We start from the raw sequence: 19,000 nt of genomic DNA, 5'->3' as shown, positions 1-19,000 counted from the left end.
GGCAGGCAGGGTATGGGGTTTTTTTGGTCAGTCCATGACCAAAATTTCTTCTGTTGTTCAGGGAGAGGAGTCCTCTACTTAGCCATGGGTCCTTGCCACTGGAGACAGTCCTCTGCGAAGTTGTTTGCTGTGGGTCCAATCTGTCGAGCAGCAGCTGCTGGAATCTGCTGCCCCATGAGTTCTTGTCCACAGGGTTCAGAGCTCTGAGCCCAGGCCAGGCTGTTTCCATCCCAAGGAACAAGGCCTTTCCCTGCACTGGGACTCCCACTGGATCACAGCTTCCTCCAGGCATCCACCTGCTCCTCTAGCGTGAGCACCTCCCCACGGGCTGTGGGTGGATCTCTGCACCCCTCGTGGACCCCGTGGGCTGCAGGGGGACAACCTGCTTCCCCATGGTCCTCACCACAGCCAGCAGAGGATTTCCAGCTCTAGTGCCTGGAGCACCTCCTCCCCCACCTTCTCCACTGACCTTGATGTCTCCATGTTGTTTTCCCTCACATATTCTCACCTCCTCCTCATCCTCTGTCAAAAAAGAAGTGCTTGCTCACATTGTTTTGATTTATTCTTAAATATGATATCCCAGAGGTATAACCAACATCTCTAATTGGCCCAGACTTGGCCAGCAGCATGTCCATCATCTTCAGAGCCATCAGAGATTGGCTCTGCTGGACATGGTGAAAACTTCTAGAACATTCACGCAGGATGCACAGAAGCCATTTTTGTGCTCCTCCCCACCCACTAGCAAAATCTGGGCTAAGCAAAACCAGCTCATGAGCACAGGGGTGAGTTTTCTCCCAACCCTTCAGCCACTTCTTCAGGCCTAACACAACAGCTTTCGAAGGGTTTCAGTTTCCCCTAGATGCTAAAGATAGCTTGCTGATGTTCTGGGCTAAGCAAAACTTACATACTCAGGGTGGGAAGGCACCTGGCTGGTGGCTTCCACGGCCTCCTGATTCCCTGTGCTCACCTGGACAAACACAGGGGCAGGAACATCCATTAGGACTCAGACTGACATCTGAAATTCATTGGGAAGAGCTGATTTATTAATGTTACACCCTAAAAATTGTTACCTGCTGTGTAATTGTTTCTTCTGATGGCATCAAGAAATGATGGATGATCTTGGAGGTCTTTTCCAACCTAAGTGATTTCCTTCTTCACCTTGTCAGAACAACCAAAGCTGAGGTAAAATAAAGAAATGAAACAAAGAGATCTAAAGCTGCACTGTTTTACTGTGGATTTGGGGGTGAATGTGGGGTTCAGGGGAATATTCATGAGGATTTAGATGTTCTGGGGCTGCCCAGGCTGGGGGACAGGACAACAGTCTCATAGTTGTGCTGGCAGAATGTGTCCACCTGAGCCCATCTGTTGTTCAGGAATTCCGGTTTTCTGTCCCAGTCCCTGGCCTGCCTCTCCCCATGTGGGGTGTGCCCCCCAAAGTGCCCAAATCACTGCTGAAGTGCCTGAGCTGCTCCCAGCTGTGGATGTTCCTGTCCACCAGCCTCTCCTGGTCAGTGCCATGGGGTGTGGGAGAGGGTTTGGGGAATCCTGAGGGGGCTGGGGGGGGAGGGGGGCTTTCGTGGCTTTTGGGGGCATTTGTGGTGCTGAGACGGAGTTTGGCATGCTCTGTGAGGGAGTTTTGGGGCCCTAACTGGACTGTGTGACTTGGAGAGAATTTGGGTGGGTCAACTGGGGGACATGGAAAGGGTGTTTGGTGGGTCTTGGGCCCATTTATATTGCAGGGAGTGGTTTGGGGGTCCTGTCTGTGCGCTCTGGGGTGGTTTGAGGGCTCTGGGTGTGGCTGTGGGGCTGGTAGAGAGTTTTAGGGCAGTTATGCCCCCCCAGACCCCCAAAGCTGCCACAACATGCTGCCTCCCAAGGTGCTGCTGGGGTTTGTGGGCTCCATGTTGGGGTTCATCCTCCTGATGCTGTAGGAGAAGGTGAGTGGGGGTCCTTAGGGGTCCTGTGTGTCCCCCAGAGTGTGTGTGACTCCCCATCCCAATTTCAACCCTTTTTCCTTCCCCACAGGGCTCCTGACCCAGCTCCTGCTGCCCCCAGGAGGGAATTTGGGGAGGGGGCAGAGGGGGTGCACAGCCCCCACCGGGGGATGACCCTGAGCCAGTGCCCTTTGTTTAGCACCAATCTGGGCTTGGGGCTGCAGGAGGAAGAGGCTGAAGGGAAGCAGATCCTGCAGGTGGGACAGTGCTTGGGGTCAGGGCAAGGTCCTGCCTTGACCCCGAGGTGCCAGGGGGGACCTGGGGGGACAGGGGACCCTGCTGTGCACAAGCAGCGTTGGACTTCTCTGGGGGGAACTGTAAGGGGGGTGGGGGCAGAGTGACTTCCCCAGTGACCTCACACAACTACCCTGTGATGTCACACAGCCCCCCTGGGATGTCACAGCCCACTCTGGGATGTCACACAGCCATCTTGTGATGTCAAATCTCTCTCTGTGGTAGGACAATACCTCCTCTGTGAAGTCACACAGCAAGTCTGTGATGTCATGGCTGCCCTGTGATGTAACAGCTGCCCTGTGATGTCACACAGTCCCCCCTTTGATGTCTCAACCCACTCTGTGTTGTCACTACCCATTCTGTGATGTCATACAGCCATTCTGTGATGTCATGGCCCACTCTGTGATGTCACACAACTCCCCCATTATGTCACAGCCCTATCTGAGATGTCACAACCCTGCTCTGTGATGCCACACCATCCCCCTGTGTTGTCACAGCCCGCTCTGTGATGTCCCACAGGCAGCTCTGTGATATCACAGCCCACTCTACCATGTCCCATCACCATCCTGTGATGTCACACCTGTAATGTCACACAGCCTTCTCTGTGTCACAGCCTCCTCTGTGATGTCACTCATTCCCTCTATGATGTCATAGCTGCTTGATGACCTCACACAATGCATTCTGTGATGTCACACAGCACCTTTCTGACATCACAGCTGCTCTGTGGTTCTATGACACAGCCACAGAGGTGTTACCAAAAATTCAGTAAAATAAAAACCTCCTTAACCCCAATGCAGCATTAAGCAGCAGCATTCTTTATTCTGCCAGATGCACAGGGAAGAGCTCCTCCCAAAGCTGTGCATGCTGAGCACAAGAAAGTTCCTGTTTATAGCCTGTACTTTACATACATATTCAGTGATCGTCCCAGAATAAACTTACATATGATAATCTTTCCCCCAAATCATTACCATCTTTCCCCCCACCCTTTGCACATCTGTTCTTCTGTCCTGGGGCTCTCTTTGGTGGTCCCTGGTGGTTGGTGACCCCAAAGCTGTACCTGACTGCCTGGTGAGCTGGTAGAAGTTGGCACACCTGGGCTGATTGCTTCCTACACAGTAAGCATGGTGTGGTTCCAGGGGCCAGGGGGTTCTGGAGAATAAGCATTGTATGAACCCAGCAGGTGCAAATGATTTTTCATCTGGCAACATTCCCCCTCTTTGAGGCTTGGGAAGCTTCTCTTCCCTTCAAGCCTTCATAAGCCTCACTCTGCTCTTTTACTCACATCCCGTGAGTTCCTCAGTTGCATTCACAGCTGTGTTCTTCACACAGCTTAAAGCAAGTATCATAATCACAATTATTACTGTGATCCCAATTATACTTTACAAAAGTAAGGCCAACCAAGCAGTCAGAGAAAATCCAAGTCCTTTAAATATTTTATTTAACCAGTTACTTTCTAATCCTCCCCTTAATTCCCTGCTGGATGCAGCAACCAATTTTATCCTCTCTGCCTGATCATCCAATTCAGCATCACATTTGGAAGGTGCACACAGCAAGTGTTATTGTTTCAATTCAAGTATCCACATACTCCATGTAACAGCAAAAGATCTAATGCCAGTTTGTTCTGTAAGGTCATTTTAGTTGTGGCTTGCAATTGTGCATTTATTTCAGTAAACCCCAACTGCATTAGCATTCACTAAAGTTCCCATTTGCAGTCCAATGGTGTGTGTTTGGTCTGTTCCTGAAGGCAGATCTTTGAGGAGTAAAGATGGATTCCAAAATCCATCCCACTGCAGTTCCCATGCTGGGATGTTTCCAAGTTTCATCCCCTTTAACCTTTCCCCACAGCTGGGTTCCCAGGGGTGATTCCTTCCACAAGGGACATAACCTTAAAACCCCAAGTGTCCATTGTGCTCTTGATTCCCCCAAGGGCAAATGTGTGCCCCAAATTCCATCACTTCCCACCCACCCTGAATGAACTAATGATTTCACCATGTCCTGCTGACAGTCTGTGTCTCGCCAAGCTGAACTGTTTGTTAGGTGAGACCTAACAGGTGTCATTAAGAAAGGCAGAATAATTTCTACAGACACATCCCAGCCTCAGAGCCTGGGCCACAGCCATGAGCCACTGTACCTCAGGATTCCAAACAGTTCAAGTGTCTATCCAAATGCAATTCCACTTTTCCTTTGCCCTGGGATCCTTTGGCCTTGGCCTTATTAAATCAGGCTATTTTATACCCACCTGGAAGGGGTCCTCTGGGAGGCCTGGGCTCCCTTCCCAGTCCAGACACCACTGAACTGGCTGGATATATTCCCACTGTCCTGTCTGAGGGCTGTTCCATACTTCTGGAATTTGACATCCCCAAGGGGTATCAGTGCAATCTGTCACTCAATAGATATTTCCTGAGGTGATTTCCAGGTCCAGTTTTGAGATATTACAATTCTCAACAGTATCGTTCTGATCTGTAAGAATTCCTTTAGAAGGAATATTCTCCTTCCATCCCTTTCCATTTGCCCTGGGTGCTATTTCCTTCTCACACGTGTTCCCAGATTTTTGTCAAAGCACTGACTAAAGCTCCCCACAGAATTGGATTTTCTGCAGAGAAAATGTGTTGGCAAACAAGCTGATACAGGGGTTACATTCTGTAATCTGCAAAAATCTTGCACTAGCTTTAAGACCACATTCCCTTCCCCAGGAGTTAACAATATAATTTCTATATTTGTTTCTGAAACAGTAGGAGATATATATTTATAAAACCTCCAGGGTCCAGGGTATGAGTCAGTTTTCTCTGTGCTGTATTTAATGTGTGGTTGCTGGTTTTACCTGCGTGTGATGAACCCAGGGTTCAATTCCTTCCATCCTGAGGGCAGTGTAGGTTACCAGGAGAACTTGGAAAGCTCCTTTGCACTCTTCCTTCAAGGGTTCAGAGCTCCTACTCTTTACATACACAAAATCCCCAGACTGGAATGGATCAACAGGGACATCCACAGCAACTGGTCCCAACAGGGTTATAAACCACCTTTCCTAAAGAAACCAGGTATAGATTTAAATCTGTTTCTCCCTTTGGATGGATTTCTCCAGGAACTGATGGTGTTTGGTACAGCTGCCCCAACAGCAATTCACTGTTTTTGTCCCTGGCTGAATTCTGACTCACAGAAGAGCCAGAGGAAGGGTCTGTGGCCATTTTAAAGAGGTTTCTTGGCACATTTTCCTAATTTGTTGTTTCAAATTCTGATTTATCCTTTCCACTTTCCCACTCACCTGTGGTCACCAAGGGCTGTGTCAGTCCCTTTTTATACCCAGGGTTTTGCTCAGCTGTTGCACCACATCTGCTATAAAATGGAGGCTTCTCTCTGAAGACAACCCAAGTTGCCCCCAAATCTTGGTATGATTGATTAAGCATAATTTTTACCACTTCCCTGGATTTATTGGTGCGACAGGGAAAGACCTCTGGCCATTCAGAAAATTTGTCCACCAATACCAAAAGATACTGATTCCAAATTTGTCTGGGCAATTCAGAGAAATCGATTCCCAATAACTTCCAGATGAATTTCCCAGTTTAACTGTTCCAGGAGGTGGCCTTTTCCTGTTTATGGGATTGTTTTTAAATAAATTGAACAATTCACTGTTATTGATTTTGCAATTTCAGTCATTCCCACACCAAGCACAGAATTTCAGAGATTAGACAGAGGTGAGCTCCAGGCACTGAGGGTCTCCCTGGCGCCTGGGGAGTCATGGGTGAGAAAAGCTCTGAGTGGCCAAAGGCTGCTTGGGCTGGGGGAAGTTGGGACACTCTGTCCATCAGATGTGGGACACCCCAGGCTGCTTGTAACCACCTAAACTGGGGTTACAATCCCCACTCAGGCACCGGTGGTGCCATGGGGTCACCCCAACCTCCCCAAAATGAGGCAAGGGGTCCACAAGGCATTTATATCCCCCCTGCCCCAAATTAGCAGAAAGCAGCAGGATTCTCCCCAAAACAGCAACTCCTCACCTTCACAAAATGAAGGGGAGGTGTCACCTCAGCTTCCTGAAGTTAGCAGGAAACCTCCAAAAGCCATTTATAACCCCCAAAATTGGCAGAAAGCAGTGGGATGCTCCCCAGTCAAGCAGTGTAACATTCTCTGACCCGAAGTGCCTTTCACAATACTATTGTCTTCTCTCATTAAATGATTTCATGTGCTTCCTTTTATACTATATCTAACTATATATAAACACTACTTTTTTAAAGGGCTGTGAGAGTTGTTAGGACTCTGTCCATTGCAATTCTTATCACTTAGACCAACTGTCTTTGAGGGGTTGTGCATATTCTAGTTTCCTTGGACACTTAGAAATTTGCCTGCAGTTTTCTCTGAGGGGGTTGTGGAATTTGAAGTGTCATCTCTGGGGGTCTGAGGTTGTAGTAAACTGATATGGGGGTTCTAGTTCCCTTTAGTGTCTTTTGTTGTGCGAGTCCAGAATTGGCAGGTTTCAGTCCTGTAGCCAATTCTGCTGCTTGTCTCCTGTGGGGAGGCCCTCCTGTCTGCAGTTTGTAGTAGAGGCCTTTCCTTAGCCCTCCTTGGTGTTTTGTGTGGAGCTGTAAAGCTCCTGTTCGTGGTGTTGTGCAGAGCCTAAAAACTCCTGTTTGGAGGGGACCCACGCCCCTATTTTGTGTTTTGTGTGTGTTTTGTTGTAAAAAGCCAGGATTGACAGGTTTCACTCCTGAAGTCAATTCTGCAACTCCTGCTGTTAGGGAACACCCCCCACCACCCTCCCCCCCAGTCTGTGGTTTTTTGTGGAGAACTAGAATTGGTTCCAACCCTGAGGCCAATTATAAAGCTGCTGCCTTGTGAGGATAGTGTTGTCCCTGTACAAGCTTAGCTATTTGTCATGAGGCTTCCTCTGCTGGGAGGCTGTAGGAAAAGTTTAGGGGAAAAGTCCTATCCCAAGTGGCCAGTGTAAAGATAATATTGTGTTGTCTTTCCTTAGTTAATTTGTTAGTCGCCTCTCTACCCTGCATTGGACTTGGTGCAGAGAAAAATAAAATTTAATAGGAAGCAATTGGTTACTGAAAACGTGATTAGTTCTTTAAAAAGCTTTAGGCAGTGGCATTGCTTGTCACTGAATTCGATCATGTCCAAAAGGAAAATCACTAGAACTAAAGGAGCTAACTGATAAGGTGAACTTCTCCAGGGAGAAAAGCAGAAGCCTACTAAAACCCTGAAAAAACAATAAAAGAGAGCAACTCAAATGCCTTATTCACAGACTGCAACTCTTGCAAAACCTTTTCAAAGCAGTCTCACTCCCTCCACTGAACAGTCAGTCGGAGGTATCCCCACTGAAAACCTGTGGGAAACAACAAAAGTCCTGCAACAGGCACTTCACAGAATGAAAACTCCACCTGAAAAAGTTAATGCAATTAACAACCTGTTCCACTCAGGCATATACTGCCAGGGAAGCTTGTTTCTTTTCTCTTCTCCTCTAGGAATGCAAACACCCTTGCATTGAAGATAAGGAAAACGAGTTTGGGAGCAGAGTAACTGCAAACAGCAAAATCATGCTAAACATGATAACCATTTCTACAAGTAAACTCTGTCCCTTTGTGTTAGCAACAAGAAGTTTTTATTCCCTTTTAATAATCGGCCTAGTGGGCCAAATTTTCACTTTTCTTTTAGAGGAACCTACCAACACATGAAATGAAGCTGCGTGAAAGCCAATGAAAATTTCAAGTGTCACCAGAATTGCTTGCATTGTCAGTTTGTCAGTGTTTGTAACTTATTTGTGTTTTCATTGCAAGTGACTTGCTGGAAGATCAAATATTAGTTAAAACATTCTACATATTATTAGGTTTGGTTTTTGTATAACTTGTTTTGTCTTTTTACTGAAAAATAGTGTGGCAAACATGGTTTTGGTTGTATAATTTGTCTCAACCAAGTAAATCCTGAGAGTTGGTATAAGAATTTATACAAATTTCTACTAACCTTCCCAGTTCTGCCTTGGAAGGATTTAAAATTATTATAATTTGGCTAAATACTTTGAATTTACTAAGCAGTGAATTAAAGAATCTTAACAAAACACAAACAAATGTTATATGAAATGACATGAATAAAATACAGAAAAGCCTTCTACCAGCTCTCAAACCAATGGCTGTTAAATCTCCTGCCATATATCCTAAGACAGTATTTTAACTTTGCCTCAAAAATTCAAAAGAAAAAACTAGTTGGGATAATACAACAAAATTTGAAAAAGAATTATTTTCATTTTTTTAAAATTACACTGATTGTAAAGCCACAGTTTCTGATTTGTTTCAAGATTAAATCACAACAGTGCTATAATCTGTCTCTAGGAAAACAGAGCATAGCCCTAATGTAAGGATAAGCTTGCTTAAGAATATTTTGTATGAAAATGTTTTGTATGTTCATTTTGTATCATAAAAATTAATTTTCATGATGTATAGAATTATCCAGCAGAATAGGAATATTACCTATAAAACTCTACCAACTATATGTGAATGTGGTTGAGAGGAAAACATACATCCCTAATAGATCCATCCACATTTATACCAGGATGCAAAGTTAATCAATTACACTACAAGAGCTGGGAATCCCCTTGAAACTCTGCTAATTAACACATTAATACATGCATCTGTTGAGGACGCTCCTCTGTGGAATTTAAAGATAAAAACCAGCTGTATAATTCTATAACCAATTTCCAAACATATTGAAGCAACATCTAAGAGATACAATATAGAGATATCCCTCACACCCACCACCCATTTAGGAACACTAATTCCTGGGGTCACAGGGTGGGGGTACTGACTAATGAAAATTAAATTGATGATTACAAGTGAATTTATGCTTTGAACTATTGCACATATTGGTATGATTACCCATGTTATTGCTTCTACTGTTTCTATCTTTTCTCCTATTATCTTTTTTTCATCACCTCCGTGGACAACCCATATGCTGAAGAAGATTGCTAGGAAAGAGACATTTATTACAATGTTTGAGTCACAGGGTGGCTGTCAGAGACTGAAATAGCTCATGCCTCAAACATTGATATAAAGTTTTGATCATTATAACAAAAACTGTATAAAGAAGCTACAATCAAAGAAGCCTCCCTGAAGATACCTGACTGGGACTTTGGACTGAAAGTCAAACTGCTGAGATTAGATAAAGGCAAACCTATTGTTCAGTCATCTCAGGCTGAGGGAAAGGAATTCCACCTCTTTTCCTGCTTCTCCTTTTCTCTCTTTTCCTCCCCCTCTCTCTCATATTTACTATCAAATAAAACTCATACTATTGACTGGCATATGGTCTCGTTTGCACCTTAATTCAGGCAGAGCTATTTCCAAAGAACCTTAATATTTGGATCACAACACCAGGTCTACCTGTTAAAGTGAATGGGGCGTTTAGGGCATCAGGTCTACCGACTATAAACCAGTATAAACCAGTAAATCCCAGTTTAAATCAGGAAAAGCACCTGGGTGGGTGACACCCCCTGCTGTGCAGGGAAATCCCAGTTTAAACCAGTAGAAACCAATATAGACCAGTTCAAACCAGTATGAACCAGTATAGCCCCAGCAAATCCCAGTTCCCTCCCAGTATAAACCAGTAAGCCTCCCAGGGACTTCCCAGTCTATCCCAGTAACTCCCAGTATGGCCCAGTGACCCTCCCAGTTCAAATCAGTAACTCCCAGTCCCTCCCAGTACCAAACCAGTTCCCTCCCAGTATAAACCAGTAACCCCAAATCCCCATTTCTCCCCTTTTCCTTCCCTTTAAACCCCATTAACTCCCTCCCAGTCCCCCCCAGTTTTCCCCAGTCACTCCCAGTTTGTCCCAGTCCATCCCAGTCCATTCCCAGTCCATCCCAGTATATCCCAGTACCCCCAGTAAGGTGCCCATGGCCTCCTGGTAGTGCCTCAGTTTCTCCTCCCGCTGTCAGCACCACGCAGCATCAGGGGGGCGGAGCTTGAGCTGGCTGTGCTGGGAGAGGAACTGGGATGGACTGGGAGCACTGGGAGGGGATTGGGGAAAACTGGGAGGGACTGGGCAGTTACTGGTTGGCACTGGGATGCACTGGGATGGAACTGAGAGGGACTGGGATAAACTGGGAGCACTGGAAAGTTACTGGGCAGTTACTGGTGGGCACTGGGAGGGACTGGGAGGGGATTGGGATAAACTGGGAGGGAGCTGGGACAGACTGGGAAGGACTGGGAGATGACTGGTTGGCACTGGGAGGACACTGGGATGGAACTGGGATCTTACTGGGCAGTTACTGGTGTGCACTGGGAGCACTGGGAGTGGACTGGGAGGTTACTGGAATGGACTGGGAATTGGTTTGTGGGTACTGGGAATGAACTGGGATGTCCTGGGAAGTTACTGGTTTGCACTGGGAGGATACTGGGAATGGACTGGGATGTACTGGGAGGGATTGGAAAATAACTAGGCAGTTACTGGCTGGCACTGGGAGGGATTGGGAAGTTACTGGTGGGCACTGGGGGAGAACTGGGATGGCATTGGGATAAACTGGGATGGACTGGGAAGTTCCTGGGTAGTTACTGGTGGGCACTGGGAGCCACTGGGAGGGCACTGGGACGAACTGGGAGGGCGCTGAGGGATACTGGGAGCACTGGGATGTTACTTGGAGACACTGGGAGGGACTGGTGGCAACTGGGATGTACTGGGAAATGGTTTGTGGGCACTGGAAGGGACTGGGAGGGGACTGGGATGACACTGGGATATACTGGGAGGTTACTGGGAAGGCACTGGTGGCAACTGGGATGGACTGGGAAGGGGTTTGAGGGCACTGGGAGGGAACTGGGATGGACTGGGAGCACTGGGGTGAACTGGGAAGGGATTTGTGAGGACTGGGAGGAACTGGGATGCACTGGCAGGGAACTGGGATAAACTGGGAGGGGGTTAGGATAAACTGGGAGCACTGGGAAGTTACTGGGCAGTTACTGATGGGCACTGAGAAGGACTGGGATAAACTGGAAGAGACCGTGAGGGACTGGAAGGGGATTGGGACAAACTGGGATAAAATGGGAGAGACTGGGAAAGAACTGGGAACTTACTGGGCAGTTACTGGTCGTCACTTGGAGCTACTGTGAGTGGACTGGGATGTACTGGGAGGGAACTGGGATGTACTGGGAGGGAACTGGGATGTGACTGGGAGGGAACTGGGATGTGACTGGGAGTGGCTGGGAAGTTACTGGGCAGTTACTGGTTGGCACTGGGAGGCATTGGGATGAACTGGGATGTACTGGGAGGAGATTGAGAGGGACTGGGATAAACTGGGAGGGACTGGGATGGACTGGAAGGTTACTGGGAGCACTGGGATGTGACTGGGAGGGCACTGGTGGCAACTGGGATGTACTGGGAAGGGGTTTGAGGGCACTGGGAGGGACTGGGAAGTTACTGGGAGGGACTGGGAAGTTACTGTGAATGGGGAATTTAGGGCATCAGGTCTACCCAGTATAAACCAGTAAATCCCAGTTTAAATCAGGAAAAGCACCTGGGTGGGTGGCACCCCCTGCTGTGCAGGGAAATCCCAGTTTAAACCAGTAGAAACCAGTGTAGACCAGTAGAAACCAGTATAAACCAGTATGAACCACTATAGCCACAGCAAATCCCAGTTCCCTCCCAGTATAAACCAGTAAGCCTCCCAGGGACTTCCCAGTCCATCCCAGTAACTCCCAGTATGGCCCAGTAACCCTCCCAGTTCAAACCAGAAACTCCCAGTCCCTCCCAGTACCAAACCAGTTCCCTCCCAGTATAAACCAGTAACCCCAAATCCCCATTTTTCTTTTCCCTCCCTTTAAACCCCATTAACTCCCTCCCAGTCCCTCCCAGATTGTCCCAGTCCATCCCAGTCCATTCCCAGTCCCTCCCAGTATGTCCCAGTATATCCCAGTACCCCCAGTAAGGTGCCCATGGCCTCCCAGTAGTGCCTCAGTTTCTCCTCCCGCTGTCAGCACCACGCAGCATCAGGGGGGCGGAGCTTGAGCTGGCTGTGCTGGGAGAGGAACTGGGATGGACTGGGAGCACTGGGAGGGACTGGGAGGACACTGGGATGGACTGGGAGAGAGTGGGATGGAACTGGGATCTTACTGGGCAGTTACTGGTGTGCACTGGGAGCAATGGGAGTGAACTGGGAGGTTACTGGGATGGACTGGGAGGGACTGGGAATTGGTTTGTGGGTACTGGGAAGGAACTGGGATGTACTGGGAAGTTACTGGTTGGCATTGGGAGGATACTGGGAATGGACTGGGATGTACTGGGAAGGACTGGGAAATTACTAGGCAGTTACTGGCTGGCACTGGGAGGGACTGGGAAGTTACTGGTGGGCACTGGGGGAGAACTGGGATGGCATTGGGATAAACTGGGATGGACTGGGAAGTTCCTGGGCAGTTACTGGTGGGCACTGGGAGGAACTGGGACAAACTGGGAGGGTGCTGGGGGAAATGGTTTGTGGGCATTGGAAAGGAGTGGGATGACACTGGGATATACTGGGAGGTTGCTGGGAAGGCACTGGTGGCAACTGGGATGGACTGGGAAGGGGTTTGAGGGCACTGGGAGGGACTGGGATGGACTGGGAAGGCACTGGTGGGCACTGGGGGTTCACTGGGAACCACTGGGAGGGAACTGGGATGGACTGGGAGCACAGGGGGTGAACTGGGAAGGGATTTGTGGGGACTGGGAGGAACTGGGATGCACTGGGAGGGAACTGGGATAAACTGGGAGGGGGTTGGGATAATCTGAGAGCACTGGGAAGTTACTGGGCAGTTACTGGTGGGAACTGAGAAGGACTGGGATAAACTGGAAGAGACTGTGAGGGACTGGGAGGGGATTGGGACAAACTGGGATAAACTGGGAGAGACTAGGAAAGAACTGGAAGTTACTGGGCAGTTACTAGTCGGCACTGGGAGCACTGTGAGTGGACTGGGATGTACTGGGAGGGAACTGGGATGTACTGGGAGGGGATTGGGATAAAGTGGGAGTACTGGGAAGTTACTGGGCAGTTACTGGTTGGCACTGGGAGGCATTGGGATGAACTGGGATGTACTGGGAGGAGATTGAGAGGGACTGGGAAGGAACTGGGAGGGACTGGGATGGACTGAAAGGGAACTGGAACGTTACTGGGCAGTTACTGGTGGGCCCTGGGAGTGACAGGGAGGGGATTGGGATAAACTGGGAGGGAACTGGGACAGACTGGGAAGGACTGGGAGATTACTGGTTGGACTGGGAGGATACTAGGAAGGACTGGGAGGTTACTGGGATGGACTGGGAGGACACTGGCATGGACTGGGAGGACACTGGCATGGAACTGGGAGAGACTGGAAATTGGTTTGTGGATACTGGGGGTACTGGGAAGGACCTGGGATGGACTGGGAAGTTACTGGTTGGCACTGGGAGGATACTGGGAATGGACTGGGATGTACTGGGAAGGACTGGGAAATTACTAGGCAGTTACTGGCTGGCACTGGGAGGGATTGGGAAGTTACTGGTGGGCACTGGGGGAGAACTGGGATGGGATTGGGATAAACTGGGATGGACTGGGAAGTTCCTGGGCAGTTACTGGTGGGCACTGGGAGCCACTGGGAGGGCGCTGAGGGATACTGGGAGCACTGGGATGTTACTTGGAGACACTGGGAGGGACTGGTGGGAACTGGGATGTACTGGGAAATGGTTTGTGGGCACTGGAAGGGACTGGGAGGGGACTGGGATGACACTGGGATATACTGGGAGGTTACTGGGAAGACACTGGTGGCAACTGGGATGGACTGGGAAGGGGTTTGAGGGCACTGGGAAGTTACTGGAATGGACTGGGAGCACTGAGGTGAACTGGGAAGGGATTTGTGGGGACTGGGAGGAACTTGGATGCACTGGCAGGGAACTGGGATAAACTGGGAGGGGGTTGGGATAAACTGGGAGCACTGGGAAGTTACTGGGCAGTTACTGATGGGCACTGAGAAGGACTGGGATAAACTGGGAGAGACCGTGAGGGACTGGAAGGGGATTGGGACAAACTGGGATAAACTGGGAGAGACTAGGAAAGAACCGGGAACTTACTGGGCAGTTACTGGTCGGCACTGGGAGCTACTGTGAGTGGACTGGGATGTACTGGGAGAGAACTGGGATGTACTGGGAGGGAACTGGGATGTGACTGGGAGTGGATTGGGATAAACTAGGAGTGACTGGAAAGTTACTGGGCAGTTACTGGTTGGCACTGGGAGGCATTGGGATGAACTGGGATGTACTGGGAGGAGATTGAGAGGGACTGGGAAGGAACTGGGAGGGACTGGAATGGACTGGAGGGGAACTGGAACGTTACTGGGCAGTTACTGGTGGGCACTGGGAGCAGACTGGGAGGTTACTGGGAGCACTGGGATGTGACTGGGAGGGCACTGGTCGCAATTGGGAGGGCACTGGGAAGGGGTTTGAGGGCACTGGGAGGGACTGGGAAGTTACTGGGAGGGACTGGGAAGTTACTGTGAATATGGGGAATTTAGGGCATCAGGTCTACCCAGTATAAACCAGTAAATCCCAGTTTAAATCAGGAAAAGCACCTGGGTGGGTGGCACCCACTGCTGTGCAGGGAAATCCCAGTTTAAACCAGTAGAAACCAGTGTAGACCAGTTCAAACCAGTATAAACCAGTATGAACCACTATAGCCACAGCAAATCCCAGTTCCCTCCCAGTATAAACCAGTAAGCCTCCCAGGGACTTCCCAGTCCATCCCAGGAACTCCCACTGACCTCCCAGTATGGCCCAGTGACCCTCCCAGTTCAAACCAGAAACTCCCAGTCCCTCCCAGTACCAAACCCGTTCCCTCCCAGTATAAACCAGTAACCCCAAATCCCCATTTTTCTTTTCCCTCCCTTTAAACCCCATTAACTCCCTCCCAGTCCTTCTCAGTTTGCCCCAGTCTCTCCCAGTTTGTCCCAGTCCATTCCCAGTCCCTCCCAGTATATCCCAGTACCCCCAGTAAGGTGCCCATGGCCTCCTGGTAGTGCCTCAGTTTCTCCTCCTGCTGTCAGCACCACGCAGCATCAGGGGGGCGGAGCTTGAGCTGGCTGTGCTGGGAGAGGAACTGGAATGGACTGGGAGCACTGGGAGGGACTGGGAGGACACTGGGATGGACTGGGAGCACTGGGAGGGGATTGGGGAAAACTGGGATGGACTGGGCAGTTACTGGTTGGCACTGGGATGCACTGGGATGGAACTGAGAGGGATTGGGATAAACTGGGAGCACTGGAAAGTTACTGGGCAGTTACTGGTGGGCACTGGGAGGGACTGGGAGGGGATTGGGATAAACTGGGAGGGAGCTGGGACAGACTGGGAAGGACTGGGAGATTACTGGTTGGCACTGGGAGGATACTAGGAAGAACTGGGAGCTTACTGGGATGGAACTGGGATCTTACTGGGCAGTTACTGGTGTGCACTGGGAGCAATGGGAGTGAACTGGGAGGTTACTGGGATGGACTGGGAGGGACTGGGAATTGGTTTGTGGGTACTGGGAATGAACTGGGATGTACTGGGAAGTTACTGGTTGGCATTGGGAGGATACTGGGAATGGACTGGGATGTACTGGGAGGGACTGGGAAATTACTAGGCAGTTACTGGCTGGCACTGGGAGGGATTGGGAAGTTACTGGTGGGCACTGGGGGAGAACTGGGATGGGATTGGAATAAACTGGGATGGACTGGGAAGTTCCTGGGCAGTTACTGGTGGGCACTGGGAGCCACTGGGAGGAACTGGGAGGGTGCTGGGGGATACTGGGAGCACTGGGATGTTACTTGGAGACACTGGGAGGGACTGGTGGGAACTGGGATGTACTGGGAAATGGTTTGTGGGCACTGGAAGGGACTGGGAGGGGACTGGGATATACTGGGAGGTTACTGGGAAGGCACTGGTGGAAACTGAGATGGACTGGGAAGGGGTTTGAGGGCACTAGGAGGGAACTGGGATGGACTGGGAGTACTGGGGTGAACTGAGAAGGGATTTGTGGGGACTGGGAGGAACTGGGATGCACTGGGAGGGAACTGGGATAAACTGGGAGGGGGTTAGGATAAACTGGGAGCACTGGGAAGTTACTGGGCAGTTACTGGTGGGCACTGAGAAGGACTGGGATAAACTGGGAAAGATTGTGAGGGACTGGAAGGGGATTGGGACAAACTGGGATAAACTGGGAGAGACTGGGAAAGAACTGGGAACTTACTGGGCAGCTACTGGTTGGCACTGGGAGCACTGGGAGTGGACTGGGATGTACTGGGAGGGAACTGGGATGTGATGGGATTTGGATAAACTGGGAGTACTGGGACAGACTGGGAAGGACTGGGAGGTTACTGGGAGATTACTGGGAGGTTACTGGGAGGGACTTGGAAGTTACTGGGCAGTCACTGGTGGGAACTGGGAGCTACTGGGGAGTGAACTGGGATGTACTGGGATGCACTGGGAGGGAACTGGGATGTGATGGGAGGGGATTGGGATAAAATGGGAGCACTGGGAAGTTACTGGGCAGTTACTGGTTGGCACTGGGAGGCATTGGGATGAACTGGGATGTACTGGGAGGAGATTGAGAGGGACTGGGAAGGAACTGGGAGGGGACTGGGAAGTTACTGGTGTGCACTGGGAGGGCACTGGGAAGGACTGGGAGGTTACTGGGATGGACTGGGAAGGTACTGGGCAGTTACTGGTTGCCACTGGGAGGATACTGGGAAGGTCTGGGAGGTTACTGGGATGTGACTGGGAAGGACTGGGAATTGGTTTGTGGGCATTGGGGGTACTGGGAAAGAACTGGGATGTACTGGGAAGTTACTGGTCAGCACTGGGGGATATTGGGAAGGACTCAGAGGTTACTGGGATGGATTGGGAGGGACTGGGCAGTTACTGGTGGGCACTGGGAGCTACTGGGAGTGGACTGGGATGTACTGGGAGGGGGCTGGGATACACTAGGAGGGACTGGGAAGTTACTGGGAGGTGACAGATGATACTGGGATATACTGGGAAGTGACTGGGAGGGTACTGGTAGCAACTGGGATGTACTGGGAAGAGGTTTGGGGGCACTGGGAGGGCACTAGGGGCTTACTGGGAGCACTGGGAGGTAACTGGGATGAACTGGGAGCACTGGGAGGTCACTGGGATGCACTGGGAGGTAACTGGGAGGTAACTGGGATGCACTGGGAGGTCACTGGGATGCACTGGGAGCACTGGGAGGTGGGGGGGATGTCCCAGGCCCGGCCTGTTCCATTCCCGCCGATGGGGGGGAGCAGCCATTCCCTCACCATTTCCTCTGCCGGGCGCGGGGCGATCCGGGACCTGCGGGCGGCACGGCGGCTCAGGGCGATCCCGGCCCCTCCCGGGGCTCTCCCGGGGCTCTCCCGGGGCTCTCCCGGGGCTCTCCCGGCCCATCCCGGTCCCGCTGCGATCCCCCCGCCCCTCCCAATCCCGGGACTCACCGGAGCGGCGGCGGCTGAGGGCGGCGCGGGGAATGCCGGGAATGGCGCCGCCGCTGTGCTTTACGGCGGTGTGGCGGGAGGGGTTGCGACGCGGCGGCGCCGCGCTTTACGGCGGTGTGGCGGGCTCTGTCAGCGGGGTGTTCGGGAAGGGAAAACATCTGGAAAACATCTGGAAAACACCTGGAAACGCCCAGAAAAAGCGGATTTCGACCGATTTCGATAAAGCCAAGGGATGGAGACGAAACTCCAGAGGATCCACGGGGCCATTCCTGGGGGAATTTGGATTTTTTTCCTCTAAATTAGTTTTTTTCTCCTGGAAATTCGGTTTTTTTCTCCTGGCAATTTGGTTTCCTTTGAAATTTTCTTGTTTCTCCCGGGAATTTTTGGCTGTTCCATTTAAACTAATGGAACTAATTTTTTGACAATAATTTGAACTAATTTTAACTAATTGTAACTAATTTTTTGACAATGCCATTTAAACTAATGCAACTCGAATTCATACGATAAAATACAGTTTAAGACAATACAAGTTTAAATTCATACCATTTAAAACTAATGCAAGTAAAGACAAATGAATGCAACCTGAATTCTTTAAATTCATAAAATTTAAAGTTAATGCAATTAAATAATATTTAATGCCACTTAAATTTAAACTAACACAAGTTAAATGTATACAGTTAAATACAATTGAATCCCAAATCGCGGGAAATCATGGACTGGCCAAATAATGGGAAATCGTGGATTGGCCAAATCACGGGAAATCCTGGGAAATCATGGATTGGCCAAATCATGGGAAATCAGGGATTGAACAAATCATGGGAAATCATGAAATGGCCAAATATTGGGAAATCCTGGGAAATCGTGGATTGGCAAAATCGTGGATTGGCAAAATCATGGGAAATCATGGATTGGCCAAATAATGGGAAATCATGGAATGGCCAAATCGAGTAAAAACATTGATTGACCAAATCATGGGAAATAATCGATTGGGGAAATAGTGGGAAATCCTGGATTGACCAAATCATGGGACATCTTGGATTGGCCAAATTGGGGGAAATCATGGGAAATAAGGGATTGGCCAAATCATGGGAAATCAAGAACTGACCAAATCCTGGGAAATCATGGATTGACCAAATAATGGGAAATTGTGGATTGACCAAATTGTGGATTGGTCAAATCATGGGAAATCATGGTTTGGTCAAATCATGTGAAATCATGGATTGAAGAAATAATGGGAAATCATGGATTAGCCAAATCGTGGGAAATCATGGGAAAACATGGATTGGTCAAATCATGGGAAATCATGGATTAGCCAAATATTGGGAAATCCT

The 19,000-nt window shown here is 49.6% G+C and overlaps 2 long non-coding RNA genes across 3 annotated transcripts; both read right to left on the bottom strand.

Moving 5' to 3' along the window:
- Nucleotides 1-7,209: 7,209 nt before the first annotated feature.
- On the bottom strand, nucleotides 7,210-17,706 carry LOC146423947 (uncharacterized). 2 transcript variants are annotated; one of them, XR_014847200.1, is made up of 2 exons: nucleotides 17,496-17,706; nucleotides 7,210-7,551 (listed from the first exon to the last, which is right to left on the bottom strand). It is a non-coding gene; the product is annotated as an uncharacterized LOC146423947 (long non-coding RNA). The 2 variants fall into 2 exon arrangements; XR_014847201.1 differs by lacking the exon at nucleotides 7,210-7,551 and adding an exon at nucleotides 9,133-9,595.
- LOC146423948 (uncharacterized) lies at nucleotides 15,505-16,862 on the bottom strand. The gene is made up of 3 exons (XR_014847199.1): nucleotides 16,715-16,862; nucleotides 16,408-16,599; nucleotides 15,505-15,631 (listed from the first exon to the last, which is right to left on the bottom strand). It is a non-coding gene; the product is annotated as an uncharacterized LOC146423948 (long non-coding RNA).
- Nucleotides 17,707-19,000: the final 1,294 nt, after the last annotated feature.

The sequence above is a fragment of the Lichenostomus cassidix genome, unplaced genomic scaffold (assembly GCF_008360975.1).
Source record: "Lichenostomus cassidix isolate B80296 unplaced genomic scaffold, HeHo_3.0 HiC_scaffold_728, whole genome shotgun sequence".
NCBI lineage: Eukaryota > Metazoa > Chordata > Aves > Passeriformes > Meliphagidae > Lichenostomus > Lichenostomus cassidix.
This window is presented reverse-complemented; position numbering and strand designations above follow the sequence as displayed.